Source organism: Chiloscyllium plagiosum, unplaced genomic scaffold (assembly GCF_037043375.1).
Source record: "Chiloscyllium plagiosum isolate Xiang-an unplaced genomic scaffold, Cpla_swu_hap1 HiC_scaffold_11, whole genome shotgun sequence".
Lineage (NCBI taxonomy): Eukaryota > Metazoa > Chordata > Chondrichthyes > Orectolobiformes > Hemiscylliidae > Chiloscyllium > Chiloscyllium plagiosum.
The window spans coordinates 73732886-73745777 of NW_028270149.1; the positions used below are offsets into that span (position 1 = coordinate 73732886).

A 12892-nucleotide genomic window follows, 5' to 3' on the forward strand; every position below is an offset into this window, starting at 1 on the left:
AAGATCAAGAGGGCATAGATTTAAAGTCAGCTGCAACGGAAGCAAGTGCGATGTGAGAATAAACCTTTTCACACAGCGAGTAGTTTGGGTGATTTAACCTGAGGGCCACCGCTTGTCTGTAATAAGAGTGCAGCCCCTATGGTCTGGCAAGACTATGGCGACAACATTAGAACAGTTAGGGTATAGAATGCACTGTCTGGAAATGTGGGGGAGGCAGGTTCAGCTGAGGTCTTCAACAGGGCATTGGATGTATTTTTGGATTTTAATGATGCGCAGGAGTATGGGGTAAAGGCAAGAGATTGGCACAAGGTCATAGAGTGGGATGAGGAAATAGAGCTGGTATAGGCACAATGGGCCAATTGGCCTCCTCCTGCACCATAACAATTTTGTGACTTGGTGATACACCAACTTCTTGGAATTTGACATGCGAGGTTATTTTACTGAATTATATGTATGCGAGGCTGTGCCAAGTTCCTCAAAAACAATTAAATTCACCTTTTGTGATTTGTGCAGACCTTTTGCTTTGGATCAAATCCGAAATGTGATGGTAATGTGCTTTTTGTTTGTTTACTTGCTCTTTCAAAGCTGTGAAATCCCTTATCTTACACACTGCTACTGCTAAAGCCTTTCCCATACCCAGACCAAACTGGAGAGTTCCTTGTGAGTAGCCACTGTTTCTGTGGCCAACAAGTGCTTTAACATCCTTGCAGGTAGGACACATGTTCCTAATTTTTCATGGTTTGTCTTCCTCATCAGGGCTGATGTTTGGATTGTCATCGTTGGCTATCACTTGCTCACAAGTATGATTGTCCTTGTGTGGTTGATGAGCACTATCCTAGAGCCACAACTCCAACCACACATTTGGCAAGTGTTTCTGGGAGGTGGAAGTAGTCTTTGCCCTTGAGATCATTGGCATTCCTTTTCCGTACTCCCTCTTGTTGATGAGTGTTCTCAAAAAATGTTGTCCCTTCATGCAGATTAGTTTCTTCATAATGGGGATTTCTCATACATTAAAATCTCTGTTGCATTTCTCAAAGAAAGCCTTCAGGAAGTCTTTGAAACATTTCCTTTGTCCTCCACCCCTTCAAGTGCCTTTCTTGAGCTGGGTGAAAAAGATTTGCTTTGCCAGTTGGAACTCAGGCATAGCGGCCCCAGCAGAGTTGGTTTCATGGTCTTGATGCTGGATTACATTGTATCAAACAATGGATTAATCCCACTCTTCAAATGAAGTCCTGGGGGAGTAACAGATTTTAAATTCACCGGAATGACATCGTGGCTGCAAGGATGAAATTCTGTTATCAAGGATGGAGCACTGGCTAACCAACAGAAAACAGAGTTGGGATGAAGAGGGTATTTTCCTGATGGTAACCAGTAAACAGAGTGGCATAGCGATCAGAGCGAGGGCAATACAATTATTTACAATATTTATTATTGATTTGGATGAGGGACATGAAACTAATACAGTTGAGTTTGCAAATGACATAAAATCATCACTGGCGATCCCTCGCAGCCAAGGATGACTGGTTAAGTGAAGGGGCAAAAAGTTGGAAGATGGTACATTATTTGGGAAAATTTGATGTTACGCACTTTGGCAGGAAAGAAGGAGGAAGTGGAGGTTACTTAACTGTTGAAAGATTGCAGAAAGCTGCATCATAGATGGATTTGGACAAGCTCATGCTAATCACTAAAATCACTAAAAGAGAGCATTAAAGTGCAGCAGGTAATAGAAAAGGCAAATGGACTGTTGATCTTTATTTGAAAAGGAATGGAGAATAAAAATAGGGCAGTCTTGCTAAAAAAAAGACCTACCCAGAATACTCATTGAATGGTGAGCAGGTTTGATGGGTGAAATGGCCAATGTCTGCTCCTATGTTCTTATGGTCAGACATGATCATAGGTAGTAAGTAGGTTGGGTCCCATGTCTAATGGAGTGTGGAGGCTGTGACACACTGGAGATCAGTGAGAGAACTTTAGAAGTTGAAGTAAGAGTTTTAATAATGATCAGGTGAATTATTCTAGCAGTGGAAGCCAGAAATCATGGCGCTGGCTGGGAAAGGAAAGGTTTGACACTTGGCTGGGAGTCCTGAGGATGAGGCCAAGGGTTGTGTAATACCAACTTGAACTTCTGCTTAGGAGCTTGGTGAAGTTGGTGGGAGCTGACAGAGGTGTTATCTTGATCTTGCGTTACCAGATGTTCCACACTTCTCAAGATCTGTTGCTTGGCAGAAGTAGTAAAAATATTCTGATATTTTTCTGTCTGAAAAAACAACATTTCAAACCATCTGCAAAAAGCAGTAGAAGCACAGCTGGCTGTGGGCTGTGTCCAGTCATCACAGGAGAATTGATCTTTTCACATACTCTTCATTAAAAGATAGTTGTCTGTCCAAATAACATGTTTTGTCAAGTACAAAGAAAAATAACATTGAGACTGATATTAATATATGGTTGTTAAGTCAGTTCTAAATGGTGAAAGTTGGTATAAAGTATACCTGAAAATTAATGCTTTAATAACGTTCAACTTTCATATGTTTACACAATTACTCTCAACTTTGCAGCAGGTTTTTGTTTTGGGTGCAGTGTGCCATGATGGAACTGTCCTTTTAAATATCAATGAATTTTCAAGTGTTCATGCCAATTGAAAAACAAAGCTGAAGAATATGGAAACAGAAATGTCGACAAGCTCTTGAGAGACTGAAAAATCTTCTCTGTGCATTAAGTTGAAGGTCAGAAGAATTAAGGTATGACAGACAAGAGAGAACACAATGGAAAACTGATGTGCAGGATAATGGCTGGAAGGTGACACTGCTCAATATTGAACCTCATTTGGCTCTTACTGAAGCAGAGAGTGTGATACAAGGGGGTTAGTAGGAGAGCAACCCTATTTATTACACTGTGGTACCATATTTTAGTACTGCACCATGTCTGGAGGGAATTGAACATTCTAATCATTTAATGCACCAGTCCTGTGTTGCCCAATAATCATCATATCCTTATAGCACTGGCATGATTCTTTATCTCTTTTGTTGACCTGGATCCTGTGAAGTCAATTCCCCACTGTTGCTTAAGGTGGCATTGTCATTATGTTATTAGATCCAGTAACCAGGAAGCTTGGAGAAATAATCTTGAGAAGTATGTTTAAATCTAGTATGGCAGTGGGAAGTTTAAATTCAACTAATTGAGCAAAAGCGCGCACCAGGATTAGTGCCAATGTATCTACAACATGGTCACAATTTCCTGTTGTCTTTCCATTCTTGGTCTGGTCTTCATGTGACTCCAAAAGCACAGAAACCACTGTCCTCTGATATGATCTTGCAAGCTTGTGTTGCGTTCAAGAGCATGAAGACCACCACCTTCACCTTCTCAAGAGCAGTTGAGTATGAGTATGATTTAAGACGGCCAAATCTGGATGTATTCCTGCAGATTGATTCATATGACACCCCACCTTCAATCACCTTTGGCTGCCTGGAAAACTGATCTTTCATGTGCACTACATTCCCACACTAATTATAAAGCAAGCATACTCTTCATTTCTTGGGTTTTGCTTGCGGTTGTCTGCTGGAGATTGGCAATGCTTGTGTGATTGTGACCGAATGCTCGACCAGATTTACCAGACAGAACATGACAATAGAGTGTGAGAGAAGCAGCTGTTGTACTGAAGAACAAAGTATCCTTGAGTATATTGCTAAAAATTTTTAACTTTGTGATTTTTAACTTTGTACACCCCAGTCCAACACTGGCATCTGCAAGTCATGAATATATTGCAGATGCAACCAGTATCAGAGTTGATCCACAGATGACAAAGGTATTTAAAGAGTTACCAGCTCTTCACAAGCTGGAGTAGATTGTAGCTTGAGGTCAAGAGATTCACTGATACAGTAAGCCAGGTTACAAAGTTCCAAAAGATGTTTTGACTGAATAGTGCATTGTATTAGGAGGAAACACAACAGTTTTTTTTGAGATCAAAGTAATGTTGATATCCACCTGATGATCCAAAATTACCTACTGTCATCACAGCAGTTGTAACATATACAGGACTGGGAGCTATCAGATACTGATGGATGGACAGCACAGTTCAGTTTCCTGAAGAGGTCTGTAATGATAGGGAAAGAAGCTGTGACATGCGTTTGTGAAAAGTTTGCCAGTTAGGTTCTTGGTCTCTACTTCAGGATATAGATAGACCACAAACACTTCGTGACAGTTTTGAATGCTAAGGAATGAGCAAAGATGTTTCCACAAGAACAATGATTCACACAGAGGACAATCAGGTTTAATGCAATAACGGGATGGGTGGAATTTTCTTCTTCCTGGACATTGCAAGACAGGTGATGAGAGAGGAAGTAATGAAGCATTTTTGCCTTTGTGAAAAATTCACTTTCTTCCCTCCATGAATATGATTGAGTGCTGGGTCAGAAGGTCTACAGGTAACTTTTTCAACTTGGCCAGCAATTAAGGACCTTAAGTGATCAATTAACTTGGGAGAGCTGTCCCATAGATTAGTCAGGCAACAGGCTGTCATACCTATTCTTATGGAATCAGACTTTACAGACAATGCCATAGACACTGTCACCATCTGGAATGCCTCCGGGATGGAATTGTATTTGTATAAAGCTGGAGAGAGTTGCCCTGGGAGTCCTCAATATTGATCTAACTACCTACAAGTTCTCTTGGCATCAGGTCAAATTTGAGCAAGGAAATCTCCTGTTGACTCCCACCCACAGTTTCCTTCCTCCAACCCCACCCCTCAGCTGATGAATCAGTACAACTTCCACATTGAACACCACCTGGAGGTGGTGACAAAGGCACAGAGTGTACTTTATTCATCACCAAGCGTAGCTCAGGCATAATAGCTTGTCTGGGCATGTGGGGGAACCAACAAGGGAGAAAAGCATACATGCCCTCATCCTCAGTGATCTACCTGTAACAGTTACATCTGTCAATGACAATATCAGTAGGAACAACCACTGTATTGTTGAGTTGTTTGGCACTACCACCATACATAAATGGGACAGACTTTGAAAAGATCTAGCAACTCAAGTTTGGGCATCTATCAGATGCTGTGGGCCGGTTGCAGTAGTAGCAGAGTAGTATTCAACCACAATCTGCAAAGCCATGGCCCGGCGTATCCCCCACTCTACCATTATCCTTAGAGCCAGGGGATCAACCCTTGTTTAATGAGAGTGCAGGATGGCATGCTGGGAGCAGCACCAGGCATACCTAAAAATGAGATTTCAACCCGGTGAAGCTACCAAACAGGACTACTTGCATGCCAAACATCCTAAACAGCAAGCGATAGACAGGACTAAGTGATCTCATAACTGACAGATTAGATCTAAGCTCGGCAGTCCTGCCACATCCAGTCAAGAATGGTAATGGACAATTAAACAACTCACCAAAGGAGGAGACTCCAGAAATATCTCTATTCTCAATGATGGGGGAGCCCAATACACCAGTGCAAAAGGTAAGCCTGAAGTCTTCGCAAAAACCTTCAGTCACAAATGTTAAGAGGGTGATCCATCTTGGGCTTCTCTGGCAGTCCCTGGTATCACTGATGCCAGTCTTCAGCCAACTCATATGGAACCTATGAATCTGGAGCGGGAGTAGATCATTCAGTCTTGCCAGCTCTGCCATTTTCTAAGATTTTGGCTAATTTGATTTTAATCACAAATCCATATAACTACCAACTCCTTGCTTAACTCATATCGACCAAGCTCTGCCTTAAAAATATTTAGGGACTCTGCTTCCATTGCCTTTTCAAGGAATGAGTTCCAAAGACTCACGACAGAGAGAAAAAAGATAGTTGCCTAACTTAGTATTTAAAGGTTGAGCCCTGATTTTAAAACAACCAATCGTGTGATATCAGGGAATGGTTGAAGATACTCCAAAATGGCCCAGAACTATCTGAACTCCTCATTGGAGGAAGACTGAGACCTCCACCTCCTGCTCTGTCACACATACTCATCCTGTGAACGCAAGTTAATGACTTGGACAAAGTGAGGGAGAAAGAGGATGAATATCATTCCACTCTGATGTGGAACTACATTAAGTGCAAATCAAAAAGATCACAACATGCCAGAGCACCACTCACTTCGGATCTGAGATCAAGCTCACTTTGGATAAATGGCTGAACCATTGAGTTGCTGAATATCCACATTCCCAGTCCAAACAAACAGAAACTGTTAGGGTGAGTCAGGTGGGTGCTGTTACCACATTGGCAAATATCACCAGACAAATCACATTTCGAGGTGGGTCTATCTTTCAGAAATAAAAGATTACAGTTGCCTTTGTCTCACCATTCCACAAATTCATAAATTAATATTCTGGTCTCTGTTATCTTCCCAGATTCTTTTTAGGGGAAATCTTTCCTTGCGTCAGGAATTCGTTGGTGCCCAAATAATAATAGGACTAGTGGTAGTCACCAAAATGCTTGAATAGGAATAAAGCTGAGATGAAGGGTTAGATGTTTGACTAAATGCAGAAATCCAAATGTGTTTGCCTGTGATTGCTGTTCTGCAGTTAGCTTTGTCAGAACAATATCTCACTTTGATTCTGATTACGTCTTGGATCGTGTGAAAATAGGGAATATGCTTGAAGTTATCGTTAAATGTAATAAAGCAGAATAATTTTTAAAAATCAAGCAAATCCAATAGAATTAGCATGTGTTTTGCGAATGGGAAATAATGCTAACTAATTTATTTGAAAAAGTAATACTTATTGTGGATGATGAGGAATTTATGGATGTATTGTACTTAGATTTCCCAGGTGACATTTGGTGTCACATCAAAGATTATTGTTGAAAGTCCAGTTGATGGTGTAGGGTGTACATATTAGCAACCGAATATAGATTGGCTAGGTAACAAGTATTAGCATAGACATAGACAGTTCTTTCCTAATCGGTGTGCTACAAAGTGAATGCTGGGGCTTTAACTCTTTACAATTTATGTAACTACATTTCACACTCAAATGATCAGAGTTGTGGTTGTGAAATTTGATGATGGCACCATGATATTTGGAAAAGTAAATTGTGAAGAGTACATAGGAGGCTACAAAAGATAAAGTTAGGTGAGATGAGTGGGCAAAAATCTGGAAAATGTGAAAGGTTTTTTTTAAGAGGAAGTGGTGACTTGATTGAAACATTTAAGATCCTGAAAGGTTTTGACAGAGTATCTATATTTTTAAATTTTTTTATTTTGTTTTATTTTCTGAGAGGATGTAGAACTATTGAAAAGTGAGGAGTGGTCTCTCAAAGATAAGGAGAAATTCTTAGAGGATTGAACGTCTTTGGAACTCTCTTCTTCAAGTGGTTGGAAGCAGAGTTTTTCCATATTTTTTGTGGTGGAGATGGTTTGATTTTTGGTCAGCAAGAGGGCAAAATATTAACGGGCCAAAAGTGCAGAGTTGATATTGCAATTAGATCAAGTAAGGTTTTATTGAATGGTGACTTGGGCAGGCCCTATTCGACATTAACCTCGTAGCTAAAGGGATCTGTCGCTGTTGGTAAAACAGACTGAGCTAGCATTCTGAAAGAGCAGCATCAAGGGCCTGGATGATGTACTCCCACTCCTAACATGCATGTCTGTATGTATGTTTGTGCGAATGTTTTATTTGCATGATAGATTAAAAAAAACTGAACACTGCAGAGAAATTAAAACTGATCTATTTCAGTGAAAATTTCTTTTAATAATATGGTTAAGTGTCATTGCCAAACAACTGTTCTATCATGGACAGTCAATGGTTACAAATTCGATTCCTTCAGGTTTGCACAGAATTTTAAAAATGTAATTAAAATAAAAGCTACTTTTCCTTTCCGTCTGTATTTTTCTCCTTAATCAAATCTTTTTTCCCCCTCTCTAATCCTTGCTTTGTACCTGGTTTGATATTGAACAATATTTTGTCCTTGCTACTAATTTCAAAATGCCTCAATGTTTTTTAGCTCAGGAAGAACACCGTTGATTGGCCTATTAACTCAAGTCACAAATCCTCTGCTTCTTCGCTGTGTCGTTATCTAATGGTACATTCATCAGCTTACCATTCAAAATAGAGTTTATACAGCCAATTATAGCACATCATATCATGAACTTGTGTTTCACACAGCATGTGCTTTAACAGACTGTCATAGTTCACATTGAACTAATGCTTCAGATCTACCCAAATCCATACCACCTCATATCGTTCATACTTCTGCAAGATTCCACCTTACTTACTGTCTCTCAATGAGGAAGAAAACAGCTTCTGAAACCTACATGTACATGGTGTGTGTAAATTTACTTTAGATTTCCCTAAATTAAAAGCATAGAGTGCTGAGTAAGTTAGAATCAGAAGAATAGGTTGGGGGGTGGATGTGGGGGAAGAAAATAGACTTATTACAGGAAGGTAGCAAACAGTTTCAGAAATACTATCTCTGGTGATATTTATAATGCTCTTTTGATAAGACCAGAGATATTTTCATTAAATATCGGGTTGTACAGGGTTGTACTGCATGTAATGCTAAATAGAGATATAGAGATATACAGCACGGAAACAGACCCTTTGGTCCAACCCGTTCATGCTGACCAGATATCCTAAATTAACTTAGTACCAACACTTGGCCCATATCCATTTGAACCTTTCCGATTCATGTACCTATCCAGGTGCCTTTTAAATGCTGTAATTGTACCCATCTCTACCACTTCCTCTGGCAGCTCGCTCCTTACATGCACTACCCTTTGCTAGAAAACGTTGCCCCTTAGGTCCCTTTTAAATTTTTCCCCTCTCATCTTAAACCTATGCCCTCTTGTTTTGGACTCTCCCACCCCAGGGAAAAGATCCTGTCTACTTACTCTATCCATGCTCCTAATGATTTTATAAACTTCTATAAGGTCACCCCTCAGCCTCTGACGCTCCAGAAAAAACAGCCCAGCCTTAATGATGTAGAGATTCAGCATCACGGACATAGCCCTGTATGAATCCAGAGTTAAAAGAATACATTAGAACTGCAGGCAGTGTTCATTGCACAGAAATCTTGAAAAAGAGAATTCTTTCTATCTTAGTATGACATAACTGACCTAGTTTGTGGTAGAAACACAGTCAAACACGGATTATGATCCAGTACAGGGCAAAAAAGAAAAACATGAAGAATTCCACAGGGAAGATTGTTGTTTAGTCGGGGTTTGATGCAGCAACTCCTTGCCTGATCAGTGTCTAAAACCTCTGCTGAGACTTTCTAGTACAGTTTTAAGAATTTGCTGTTTGCTGCCAAAATGTTATCTGGTTGGAATCTGTGTCAGTAGCTTGAAATAATGCCATGACATAAACAGAACTACGCAGCTCATCTTGCATTGGAAGCAATGGGCAAATGCTTGAATTTTCAATATGAATGTGGAGGCAGATCGAAAAGCGGGGTTAATTCTCTCATTCCGTTCAGCTCGTGTGGATGAGGGCTTTTCTGGTGCACTGACGGTGTCCCTACCTCTGAACCAGGAGTCTCAAGTTCAAGAGCCATTTGATTTAGAGGTGTATCATAAGATCCATGAACAGGTTGACTAGAAACTATCAAGTGCATATACATGAACAGGTCATAGATCAAACCTTAGGGGACAGTCAGTTCAGACATTGTGCCCCACCCCCACCCGGACCTTCTAGGCTTTGATTTGCAAATTATTTATAAGACATCTCCATCAGAAGCCCCAAGCACAGTTAATATCTATTGCTTCATTTCAGCCATTTGTGTAGCCCTACTGACACCACAGTGGTACTGCCTGTCTCACACCTAAAGGGTTCACACTGAAATCATAAAAAGTAGCAACAAATTCAGCATCTCTCGCACCATCAGCTCACTGATCCTCCATCACAACTAGGAAAACACACACATTTGATAGCCTGCCATCGAAGGCATTGTGTCCTGATGAAAGGTGCTGACCTGAAACGTCGACTCCCTTGCTCCTCTGATGCTGCTTGACCTGCTGTGGCTTTTTCCAGCTTCACACTCTATCGACCCTGACCTTCCAGCATCTTTCCAGTCCTCACTAGCTCCTATCAAAGGCTTGCCCGGAATGAAGGCACAACCACAAATGATGGCTTTGGGTTGAGTTTGTTTTGAGTATCTCACTATGCTGAAACCTTCCTTTCCAAACTCTTTAACTGACCCCATACAACATTCCTGCTCCTAGTAACACAAGTGGACCATGACAGCCCTGGGATTGACATCTCTATTGGTATCTATCAGTGTGGCCATAGTTGTCATGAATCCATGCTAATGCCTCTTAAAATTGCTTTCTTTCTGCTGGAGGAGAGGTACACAATAAGTGTGAATGTGCCCAGTTAGGGTAATGCCTGGCATAAGGCACCCTGGAGGAGCAGGCAGTAAAGTTGATAGGACAGCAAGGGGAATGTGCTGAAGGGGTGATTGGATATCTGAGCTGTCAGGTGAGAAAACCTCCAATCTGGCTCTGTCAGATGCTCGTCAAACAGTAATGTCTTAACAAACCCTCGGGTAAGGGTGGGGACTGTCAACACTAACACATCGCTGTTTTGTTTTAAATAAAAACTGAAAGAACTGCAGATGCTGTAAATCAGAAACAGAAACAAAAGTTGCTGGAAAAGCTCAGCAGGTCTGGCAGCATCTGTGCCAGAGTTAATGCACCAGGGATATATTTCCGTCCCTACCCTTATCTGTGTTCCGCAGAGACCATTCCCTCTGCGACTCCCTTGTTAGGTCCATGACCCTCACCAACCCACCCTCCACTTCTGGCACCTTCCCTTGCCACCGCAATCCACATCTCCCCCCTCACCTCCGTCCAAGGCCCCAAAGGATCATTCCACACCCAACAGTGATTTATCTGTACCTCCACACGTCATCTGCTGTGTCCATTGCTCTCAGCGTGGTCTCCTCTACATTGGGGAGACAGGATGCCAACTTGTGGAACATCTCTGGGAAACATGCACCAATCAAGCCCATGGCCCTGTGGTCAAACACTTCAACCCCCATCACCCCCTTCACTCCGCCAAGGACATGCAAATCCTCGGCCTCCTCCATTGCCAAACTCCAGCCTACTGATGTCTGGCGGAAGAATGCCTCATCTTCCACCTTGGGACCCACCAACCACACGGGATTTCATCAGTTTCCTCATTTCCCCTCCTCCCACCTTATCCCAGATCCAACCCTCCAACTCAGCACTGCCCTCTTGAACTATTCTACCTGTCCATCTCCCTTTCCAGCTATCTGCTCTACTCTGCACTCCGACCTATACCATCACCCTCCACCATCTACCTATGGCATTCCCAGCTACCTTCCCACCAGTTCCAACCCCCCCTTGGGGCTTCCTCTCATCCCTGATGAGGAGCTTATGCTTGAAACGTCAATTCTTCTGCTCCTCGGATGCTGCCTGACCAGCTTTTCCAGCACCACACTCTTCAACTCTGATCTCCAGCATCTGCAATACTCACTTTCTCCTGATTGTTAACTGTGTCCATCCCAAACCAACACCCGCACCTCCACATTATTGAGCAAAGAAGGAGCTATGGACAAGAAAGGCAGCACACACTGTCCCACTGACCTCCTGGCAGGACCTTCCCCTCTGACCTTCAGACATGCGGATTTTCAACTTCAGTCATCTGTGATACTGTGGTCTCCTTACCACCTCCCCCATCGCCCCCACCACAACCCCCTCAGAAACGCTGCTTAGGCTTCAGAGCCAGTCAGGAGGTCAACTGTGGTAAAATTGCTGAGCATGTCTTGCTATTGGCAAAGATTGTCATGGGATCAACTTTCACCCCGAATATGGGATCCACAGTCAGTTGATAAAATTCACGTGTGTGATTGCTATAACTTTGCCTTCCCAGACTTTGCATAATTGAGAGAGAAAAATCTTTGCTTTTTACCAGCCAGACATTTGACTTATTGTAATGTGTACCTGACTAGTCACATACCAATGCATTGCATGTTTAAATCATCTGTTTGGGTTTTCGGCAAGTTAACTGATTTCAATTCACTTGTAACTTGCAAATTAAAAAAAAACTTCCAAAGTTCCTACTGGCCAATCAAGATCAAACCATTGTAAAAGAATTTGGCTGAAACCAAGCATCCGGAGGATTGGTGAAATTAGAATGGCCACATGCTAGTTATAAGAAAGCCCAGCCTGTGTGAGATGCATATTAGAGGGAACTAACCATTATTCTACCCAACTAACTGAAATATAACAGCAGACTCTGATTCGATAGCACGTCTCAGGAAATGTCATGTTCTTTCTCATCATCATAGAATCCCTGCTGTGTGGAAACAGGCTATTTGACCCAACAAGTCCACACTAATCCTCCAAAGAGTAACCTACCCAGACCCATTCCCCCTGACTAATGCACCTAACCTACACACCCCTGAACACTATGGACAATTTATCATGGCCAATTCACCTAAACTGCACATCTTTTGGATTGTGGGAGGAAACCCATACAGACACTGGGTGAATGTGCAAACTCCACACAGACAGTCGCTCAAGGCTGGAATTGAACCTGGGTCCCTGGATCTGTGAGGTAGCAGTGCTAACCGCTGAGCCCCCGTGCCGCTTTACAGCTCCAAGAGACTTCTGCACTTCTTCAGTTCTAGCATCATGTTTCTCTCCATCATGACCTCTCTTCACTCTACCACTGACAGCCTCATCTTCAGCTCTCAAGGACCCAGGCTTTGGAAGGCTCTTATTAAACCACTTTGCCCTGCCACCACATTCTCTCTCTTCCTTTTAGATCTTTGAAGCCAACTTCTTTGACCAAGCCTTTGGTTACTTAATGTCAACTTCTTCCACTCAGTTTCATTATTTTTCATCTGCTTCCATTGTCTGGGAGATGACTTGGGATATTTTCATTACTTTAACAACAAATATAAATGCAAGCTTTTGTTCTAAATTGAGCATTGACTGTTAAT

General features: G+C 42.0%; 1 protein-coding gene across 6 annotated transcripts in view; it reads left to right on the forward strand.

Annotated features, from left to right (window-relative positions):
* LOC122557120 (putative G protein-coupled receptor 174) overlaps positions 1-12892 on the forward strand; it is a 53948-nt gene that overhangs the window by 13030 nt on the left and 28026 nt on the right. The gene's annotated exons all lie outside the window — the stretch shown is intronic.